Raw genomic sequence first — 10,665 nt, forward strand, 5'->3', positions numbered from 1 at the left:
TAAATAAACGACAAGGGTGTCTACTTGGAGATTACCCACCAGCGGGGGCGTCGGGATTAGGCACGGTAGGGTGTCAGACATGTCAGAGCTTCACTAACGGTGTGAATACATTCTACGTGGATTCATTGTATGCATAGTCGCCTTTTAATGAATATCACGCAAATCGTCATGGTGATAGGTACATACGGTTTGTCCAGCATGTCCTAGGTGTTTCTATAAATATATATTTTTTTTTTAAATAAAAAACAAAGGCCGGCCCCGGGGGATGGGGTCCCTGGGCCATAAGTGGCCTGAGGAGGGGGGCAACATAGCCCCCCTCCTAAAGAATAAAAAAATAAATAAAAGGCCATGACCTGGGGGTTGGGGTCCCCGGGGCCGATTAAGGCCTTGGGAGGGCCAAATTAATTTTTTTCAACAAAAAAAATGAGGGTGCTGGCCCTGGGGGACGGGGTCCCCAGGGCTAATAAATTAGAAAAAGAAAGGGGCCACACAGCCCTCCTTCTTAAAAATAAATAAATAAAAGACCGGCATCGCGCCGGAGGCCACGCCCCCTCCTTGCAGCACTCTGCAAACGCGCCCCCTGGCCAGTTGTAAGTTGAGGAATTAATTCCCCTTCAATAATGAGTGATGTCACTGACCATGTCATGAGTGATGTAATATGTGACCTCATCAGCAGTGCATTGCGGGCGCGCGAGTTATAGTTAGCTGAACTAACTATAACGGGGGAATTTCTATGGTTTTGTACGAGTGAAAAGTCCAGCTAACTATAACGCCCCTGAAACCTATGGTTTTTTCAGTGAATATATATATATATATATATATATATATATCACTGAAAAAACCATAGGGTTTTTTCAGTGAATATATATATATATATATATATCACTGAAAAAACCATAGGTTTCAGGGGTGTTATAGTTAGCTTGACTTTTCACTTGTACAAACCATTGAAATTCCCCCGTTATAGTTAGTTCAGCTAACTATAACTCGCGCGCCCGCCCGCAATGCACTGCTGATGACGTGACATATTACATCACTCATGACATGGTCAGTGACATCACTCATGACATCACTGATGACATCTCAAATGACATCCCTGATGACATCATCCAGTGAATGTGTGTTTTTCTGAAAATTAAATATGTTTTATATATGTATATCTCAAGGTCGATGGAAGAATAAATGGGTATATAAGTGTCTAAATGAATGATTTGTTTTTGAAAAATTGATTGTGTAACTGACTGATTAAGTGTATCATAGTGAATACATGGCTTAGTGAGTAATGTTTAAATATGTAAATATCTGTATCAGTCTCTCACTGTGTGTATAAGTGGCTGCATGGGTTGGTGAGTAGCTACATGGGTGTCTATATAGGTTATTAGTTGGTTTTTTGAGTATCAGTCTGAGTGTCTGCATGGTTCGGTGGGGGTATTACGTAGTGCATAGGTGCATGAATGAGTGACTCGCTGTTTGTATGTGTTGAAGACAGCATGTGTGCAGGACTGTATGGGTGGATGAGTGTGTGTAAGGGTGTGTTAGTGAGTGAATGACTGTCTCAATAGTGTCTTTATGAGTAACTACATATGATTTAAACTAGTATATGTGACTATTGGTGTATATAAGTGAGTATATGTGAGAGTGAGAGATTGAAAGAGTTCCTGTTTGAATAAGTATGTGTTTCTATAAGTGATTGTTTAAAAGACTAAGTATGTGTAAGTTTCCGTAGAAGTAAGTGTGGTGGTGTGTGTATAACTGTATATGCAAGTAAATGTATGTTTGATTCTTTATTAGCATGAGTGACTATGTGTGTGAGTAACTCTATGGATGAGTGGCATTGTGTAACAGGATGTATAGGTGTATGAGTACATATGATGAGTGAGTACATGTATGAGTGACTGTATAGGACTGTTGGTGAATGAGTGGATGTGTATGTGGATCTTAGAATTACTGAAGAGGTTGTTGTAACTGGTATTGGTATGTCCATTGTTTTGAAAATTGTAGTCTCTATTTTTGAATGTGTGTATCAAAGGTTCTATTAGGGTGAGAGGAGGTCTGCCACTCTATCACAAGGATGATGTCATCAGTGATGTCATCAGTGATGTCACTGACCATGTCATGAGTGATGTAATATGTGACATCATCAGCAGTGCATTGCGGGCGCGCGAGTTCTAGTTAGCTGAACTAACTATAACGGGGGAATTTCAATGGTTTTGTTCAAGTGAAAAGTCAAGATAACACCCCTGAAACCTATGGTTTTTTCAGTGAATTTCTGAGGTTTTTTAAATGCTAATTCCTAACTATAACGTGCCTGAAACCTATGTTTTTTTCTGTGAATTTCAAAGGTTTTTTAAATGCTAATTTCTAACTATGCCTACAGAGATAGGACATGTGAAGAAAGAAGCAAAAATGCACAGAAAGAAAAAAAATAAGTGCAGAAAGAAGCAACAGAAGTCCTCAAAGACGAAGAAAAGTGCAGGAAGAAGGATAACTTGCAGAAAGAACAAAAAGAAGAGCAGAAAGAAGCCTTGTTGCAAAATCATCCTGTACCCTCAACTTTTTCAGACGGATACTGGTGGTAACTGAGTCTGACTAACCAGTCCTAGAGCCAGTGCTATGTTAAAAGACACTTAGAATACAGTGAAAACACCTACATACACTAGGGAACATTATGCGTTGGGGTCCCCCTGTGATTAGCATGACCTCCTCTGTAAGCCCCTAGTATATAATAGGGCAGGGGGATTAAAACTACCTCTTAAAACAGGCGTTTTTGCACACGTTAACTCAAGCCCCGTCCCCTCCCTTCACCACTGTGTAAACACGCCCTGTGTCCGTTTTTAGTTGGGAGATTAAGTTCATTTGAATCCTGAGGGTCCCTAGGGTCCAACTAGCCCACTAGGTACCTCCAGTAAGTGCCACAGAGCTGCGTTGCAGAGAGGTGTAAAAAGTGGCACGGCCTGGACCACCTCTCTGCAATGCAGCTCAGTGGCGCTTACTGGAAGCACTTGGTGGGCTAGTTAGCCCCCAGGGGCCCTCAGTATTGAAGGGAAATTATATCCCCAATTTAAAACGTGCCGTAGTGCGTGTTTGCACACGTCACCTCAGGCCCCGTCCCCTCCCTTCACCACTGTGTAAACGCGCCCTGTGGCTATTCTAAGTTGAGAGATTAAGTCCCCTTGAATCCTAAGGGTCCCTAGGGTCAAACTAGACCACTAGGTACCTCCAGTAAGCGCCACAGAGCTGCGTTGCAGAGAGGTGTAAAAAGGGGCTTGGCCTCAGAACACCTGTCTGCAGCGCAGCTCCCTGGCGCATACTGGAGATGCCTGTTGGGCTAGTTGGCCCTCAGGGACCCTCAGTATTGAAGAGGAATTAATTCCCCAACTTACAACTCGCCAGGGGGCGCGTTTGCAGAGTGCTGCAAGGAGGGGGCGTGGCCTCCGGCGCGATGCCAGTCTTTTATTTATTTTAATTTTTTAAGAAGGGGGGCTGTGTGGTTCCCCTTCTTATTCTAATTTATTGGCCCTGATGACCCCATCCCCCAGGGCCTGTCTCCTAATTATATTTTTTTGACCCCAATCCCCAGGGCCGGCCACTGTTTTTTATTATTTTTTAAAAATATATATTTATAGACACACCTAGGACATGCTGGACAAACCGTACGTACCTATCACCATGACGATTTGCGTGATATTCATTAAAAGGCGACTATGCATACAATGAATCCACGTGGAATGTATTTACACCACTAGTGAAGCTCTGACATGTCTGATGCCCTACCGTGCCTAATCCCGGTAGACACCCTTGTCATTTATTTATACAAACATGGGTAGCTATTGACGGGCACATTTAATACACATGCACACCAAGCCATTCAAAGGGGATTCGACAAAAATTCGACCAAAACTATGCAAGAAACCCCCCTCACGGTTAATAAAACACACATCCACTGCCGGATGTGTAATACTTTTTATTTTACTCTCTGGAAAGGGGACGAACATCACTTGAGAGTCACAGTGCGCTCCTGGCAAAGCCCAATGCTGTGTTACACCCACCATTGCCTGCTGAGTGCCACACACCTCTGTGTTGTATTCCACTAGCTAGTGCATATGCTATGACACACTCTAGCCCATGTGCACTGTAACACCACCCCGTGAATATGTCATGCCACACTTGTCTTCGCACGGGTTATATTGCCCCATCTAACGTGCCTTCCTCGATGCCTATGTTATAACGCACAGTGCTATGCCATACATATTACAATCTGGGATCCATATCTTTGTCACAGTGCATATGCAACGTTACACTCCCCAGCACATATTTTATATTACAACTTTAGAGACTAGTTAGGTTACACAACACTGCCCTGTGCATATTACACTCCAAGGCGCATATCGCATAGCACACGCTAGTGCCTGTGCTATCTCGCGCTCTCCAATGAATCTGTCATTGCGCATAATGTATTGCATGTTATATTTCACGCCCGGTTCATTTTATATCACACTTTTTGGTGCATAGTTTATACCATACACTATATCTAGTTTTCATTTTCAATCGTGCTCTCAGGACTATGTTCTATATAACACTGCGTCCACCTACCCTTTTCACGGGCATTACATTTTGCGCTAGGGGGTGGAGGGTCAGGGGGTGTTTCTGCCAAGTGAGCCCGGAGTCACAGTCACAAACGTCCTCTTCTTCCTGAATAAAAGTGAGATTATGCTGCATACTTGTTCATATTTTAAGTAGTTCGCACAGACACACGTTTTAAAAACAATAAAGTTCCTAATACCCGCCTTCTCTGAACAGTTAGCTTGCTGCCCCATCCCCCTCCTCCCTATCCTCTGTTTTGTGAATCCATGGACTAGCCTCCTCCCTCCTGCCATGCATGGTCTGATGTGCTGCCACTGCCCTCAATTTAGTATGATGTACCAGTCCACTCCTCCTGCCCTCCATTGCCCAATTCTATGCCCCATCATTGACCTCCTGCTTAAACTCTGTGCTTAGCTTGCTGCCCCTATTCTCTTCCCCCCTGCCCTCCGATGTCTTTGTGCATGTCCCTGCTCCATCCTTTTTGCCCACCATGTTCCATGGACCTGCCACTCCTATCTACTCTGAGTGTTCTGTTGAGCTGCCACTCCCCTCCCACCTGCCTAGCATTGTCAGATGACTGTAACCTGTCCCTGCCACCTCCACCCTGCCTGTCCACATGCCATGCCCCTATCCTCTTCCTCCTGTCCTACATGGTCCATTGTACTGCCACACCCTTCTGCCCTCCCTGGTCTGTTGTGCTGCAACTGCTCCTCCTGCCTGCCCCGTGCGGTCTGTTGTGAGGCCCCTTCCCCTGAACTTTCTTGTCTGTGCACAGGTCCTGACCCTCCCTTCTATCCTCCATCGTCCTTTGTGCATGCCCCTGCACCCTCCTTCTTGCCCATCATAGCCATTGTGCTGCCACTAACCCTCCCACTTGCCATGCATGGTCTTCTGTGCTGCCATGGCCCCTCCCACCTTCCCTGTGTGGTCAGTTAGCTGCCCCTGACCCCCTCCCACCTTCCCTCCATGGTCTGTGTGTATGCCATCACAGTCTCACTGTTGCTCTTCATGGTGTGTCTTGCTTCTAGTGCCCATCCTGCCTGACCTCCATGGCTATCTTGCTGCTCCTGCCCTGCCCCCTTGGCCCCAGCCCTCTGTTTACATGTGCAGACCCCTACTCCCTCCCTCCTGGCTTGTCTGTTCCATTGTAATGCCCCTGATCCGTCCCTCCTGCCCTTTATGGTCTGTTATGCTGCAGCTTTCTCTCCTGTCTGTCCATTATGGTCAACTAGCTACCATTGCCTCTTGCCCCTCTGTTCTCTGTTGTCCATGTGCATGGTCCTGTCCCCTCCCTCTTGCTTTCTATGGATTGTTGTGCTGCACTCCCGTCCCGCATGCCCTGTGTGGTGTATTGTGCTGCTGCAAACCCTGATGCCTGCCCTGCAGGGTCAGTTTGGTGCACCTCTCCATGTCCCTCCTGTCCTCTGTTATCCATGTCCCTACCCCATTTCCTTCCATGATCCAATGTACCATACTTGCGAACATTTTGAACTTGGTAAGAGGGAGATTTTGAAAAAAAAACTGGGGTATTGATTTTCCCCTTTGAGTTACATTGAAAAAGAGGAGATTGTAGACAGGAGACAGATCAAATAAAGCCCATTTGAGCTTAAAAACATTAGACGTTACCTGGCTGAATCGGGTCTGTTGGCATGTATGGTTGTACTACCATTGCCTCTTCCTTCTGCCCACAATGGTCTATTACATTGCCACAGCCTCTCTTGCAAGTCCTGTATTGTTGGTTTGTTGCCCCTGCCCCCCTTTCCACTGCCCTCCATAGTCTGTTGTGCTGCCACGGCCCTTTCTGCCTGCTCAGTGTGGTTAAATTGTTGCCTTTGCACCCTCCTACCTGCCTTCAATTTTCAGAGTCCGTGCCCCTGGCCTCTGCCTCTCAACAGTATCCTAATGAACAACTAGATTGCTAACATTCTATATTTATTACAAAAGTGTGGAACGCCTGACGTCATCTTGATGTAATCAAAACTGTAATACCTAGAGCATTTCCTTTAGAAATTACATATATGAGAGGGTCTTATTGGCATGAAAATTATGGTTAGTGCTCTAAAAGACTAAAATAAGGACATATTTTCTGAGTTTTCAAATAGCGACAAAGCACTTTTAAATTATTTGTTATCTTTATGTTTTTTTATCCAGTTGACCACTTGATTAAATGTTGCACTTAGGGTAGAGGATGTGGTGTTACTTCCAGAACTGCAGACTTTGCAACTGGGGAACCAGGTTGGAGTTTCTGCTTCAGCTCGACATTCTGTGATTCTGGTCAAATCACTTAGTCTCCCCATGTCTACAACCAAAATGAATTTGTTCTTGTGTGATGTAACCAATGCTCATGTAAAGCACTCCAATACCTGACAAGTCTGCACTATATAACACTGCAAAAACACAAAATAATAAGTGTTTTGCACACTTCTGTCATTGGGCTATATTTGGGCTACATCTGGGTGATATTTGGGCTCTTTTGTATCTGGTGGCCATCTTGGGAGACTTATTTGTTATGAAGTTTCCTAATTTCCTCATTTACTGCAGTCTCCTCAGTAGGAAATACTTTCAGTTTTTTACTTTGATTCCATCAAGAAGGCATTCAGATGTGTCACGTATTTGCCATAAATTCAGAATGTTAGCACTCTTTTTGCTCATTAGATCACTGTAGTAAAGCTACTGCTCACCAGGGAAAACTGCTGCTGGTATTGAAAGTGCATGTTTCAGTCTGCATGCCAGAATGTTTTTATGAAATAGAAGAGGATTTGAGAAGTCACTCAAAATGTGCCCTAATTTTTCTTTCTGCAGCACTAATCATACTTTTTATGGAAAAATGAACCCCCTCATTTTGTTCCTTTTTAAATTAAATGTTTTAAGAGTTACCACTTTAATCCAAGCAAGATGGCTTCAGGTGTGCCATACGTTTATCATAAGTAGGACTGTTAGCGCTCTAGTTGTTCTTTGGAACACTCTGGGAAGCTGCAGTAGAACACAAAGGAATCAACTGACAGTCTCTGCCCTTGTTGGATGTACATGTTTTACTGAGAATGTCAGAATTCATTCTCACATGACTGAGAAAGATAATGTGAATTTACAGAAAATAAGCTCTCAGTTTAGCTTATAGATCACCTTCCAAAGCTCTGTGGGAAAAGCATGAGAAAATAGTTTTCTCTCAATCATGATATCCCAGCAGAAGGCTTTTTCACATGGTGAAATCTCCTTAGAACATACCACAATTCCTAAAATGGGTATGATACCATCAACAAATGATTTATAATGTAACTAAAGTCTTAAAACCTTCTATTAACTGCAATGCTTTTTAATGAGGTGCTATCATGTATATTGGTCCCAAGATGGCTGCCAACACTTCTTGGATGAAGTGCTGACAGCCAATCAGATCTCAGGATGAGATGTGTGGTTAGGCTCCGCCCACATATATATATGATTTTACTTTTGATTTTGTCAGGAACTACTGAACAGATTGACTCCATATATGCAAAAGGCACATCCCTGAGCTGAGGACTACCTCTCTGCCAAATTTCAAGTAATTCTGTTCAGCCGTTCGGGCTGTACCTTGGACTAAAGGTCCCTATGGAAAATTGCATGGGGAAAACGCGTTTTGGGACCCCCTTTTTTCTCAGCCCCCGCTTGACGAATCCCCCCGAGACTTTCAGGGTAGGAGCGGAGCGCCCCACCTATTTTGAAAATTTCGCGACGATTCGTAAACCGGCGCCAAAGTTATTCCAAATAGAATGTTGCGGATTTCCTATGGAAACACGGTCCTAACTATAACTATCTACTGGCTAATGATAATGTATATATATATAGTTATTTGAAGAAAGTGTCAATTTGGAAGAATAGCAAAATTATGGTGTTTTGAATGAATACATTGTGGTACTCGCCAATTCGAAGTCCAAGGAATCAATAAAGGAGTCTGACTCTGCATGCCAGGATTGGTCTATTGCTCAAGCCATGAGCTCTAAGGAACAGATATGATCACCGGTCTCAGCCGATGCTTATACACTTGCCAGGAAAACTGCATCTGTGTTAGTGGAGCCTAATTCCTGTTGTCCATGTGCTAATGCAAATGTTTCTCCATAGGTTGATGGCTCCAACCTTGCATTATAAAGAAGTTGCAAGCCCAGGTAACAGTTCTGAAAATGGGTCACTAAGGGACTCCTCAACAGCCCAAATTCTTGGTACCCGGAATTTGCGAAGCCAGGCAAATGTCTAGTGTCCATTCGAAAGGGCACCAGATACAACATGGGTCGCCCACAGGTTAACCAGGCTGGTCGAAACGTTCGGGACCAATCAATATCCAATTCTTGTAGTAGTAACATTCCAAAGATCTGTAGCATGCATTCACTGTAGTGTTGGACAGGTGCCAGTTACCAAGTGCTTGCAAAAGGAACATCCTTTGCGGGGAAACAGGATGAGGATGCCACAAATGAGGAATAACAGCAACAAGAATCCTCCGAATACACTAGATAAAATGGAGTGGATAAAAGCCAGAATTACTCCAAAAATGCTCTGAAAATAAGTAATGAGGCCAGAGCCTAAACTTTAAAAAGGTTTGCAAATTGGTCGTACTAGACACACTAACGATTTGATGCACTAATTCGCCGACATGCAAGGGAAGGTTTGAATTTAAAAATGGCTGCATTTCACTAGAAGTTCTACCACCTGCAATTTGCAGGTCTCGTGGGCAGATGTGAGAGCTACTTCTTGTTGGAAAAATAATGCTTTGAGTCTGCTCAGCATGTTGAAATCTGCCTTCGAAGATTGAATCGAAGGTCACAATGAGCTGTTTAATATTCCATGTGTTAGGGAAACAAGACGTTATTGCAAGAAGTGAATAATTGGAAAACGGACAAAATATACGGGACTCCAGCCTCCATACCACAACAGTCTTGATCGCTCAGTATGAGGTAACTACCATTCAAAAGTACTGTTAAGTAAAGTAGAATTACAGGAACTGGGATTGCCTTCAAATAAGCCGAATTAGGCATCAAAGTGTTGCAGGTGATATTGGATTTTTACTCGTTTACAAACAAGTGAATAATGTCCTACAGTAGAGTCAGTCTTCTCTATTTATAAAAAAGCTTCATTGTTGGAATGTTCACAATGATAAGTAAAGAGTAATGATCATAATTCATGTGAGAAGCTTCTCCCAAGGGGTTCATCTCTACCTAGGGCGAAATGTTTAATGGAAGTGGTGAATTAAAATGTCCAGATGTGCAGTGAAATACCACTGTGTAGTACCCACACCGCCGGAGGCATCTTGGATATAGTAAATTAGAGTTGTTTACATTTTTCTAAATGCAGCATTGTGTATGTCACGTCTTTCATGTCCATCAGTTTTTTGTGTATTAAGTTAAAAGGTGAAAACAAATCGGTACAATCAAGTAATGCCATGGAACTCGCCCATTCTTAAGTGTTTGAAGCGTCTACCTAAACTGTATAATAGATCAAAGCTGACTTTGCACATGATATAAGGTTGACATGTCACTCTGCCAACATCAATAACGGATGACACAATGTTGTTGAAACTGTAAAAACTAGATGAAGTTTTCCAAATTATCCTGGTCAATTTGTCCTAAACATTCAGCAGCTTCCATTTATGATGGTTTCCATATTTAATTATAAGTAGCATAAATAAATCTTTTAGAACATGGGGATTTAGGAACTAAAATAAGCTGAACAATTCATGTCCTCAGACAGGAGAGAAAGATGTTTCACTGCAGACAGTGTGGAATGTTCCAACCTTTGCTGACACAATTTACCCACCGATTAGGTGGTAACAATACTACAATGTTCTGACTGGGGATATCGGGGATCAGGTCTGTTGGATTTAAACCCAGGTGTGGAATTTAGAAAACAAGCATGACACCCACTCGTATCCATTGCCCTTTACAACCACATGTCCGTACTCGGAACTGAGGAATTAAAGGTACCATTCTGAACAATGCTATTCAATTGTTCTTCGGTATAATTTGCTAAACTCTGCCAATTATCAAAAAGGGCATTGAAAGAATAGTCGGGGTGTTTCTTTAATTTCTGCCAACCTCAGACAAGTAGACTGTTGGA

The 10,665-nt window shown here is 43.2% G+C and overlaps 1 long non-coding RNA gene across 1 annotated transcript in view; it reads left to right on the forward strand.

The window, feature by feature from the left end:
- The window catches only part of LOC146812157 (uncharacterized), an 84,424-nt gene extending 75,194 nt beyond the window's left edge, over positions 1-9,230 (forward strand). The window contains exon 4 of the long non-coding RNA XR_014965877.1: positions 8,680-9,230. This is a non-coding gene — a long non-coding RNA (uncharacterized LOC146812157). The remainder of the gene's footprint in view (positions 1-8,679) is intronic.
- The last annotated feature ends 1,435 nt before the right edge of the window (positions 9,231-10,665 follow it).

The sequence above is a fragment of the Triturus cristatus genome, chromosome 7 (assembly GCF_964204655.1).
Source record: "Triturus cristatus chromosome 7, aTriCri1.1, whole genome shotgun sequence".
NCBI classification, from domain to species: Eukaryota; Metazoa; Chordata; class Amphibia; order Caudata; family Salamandridae; genus Triturus; species Triturus cristatus.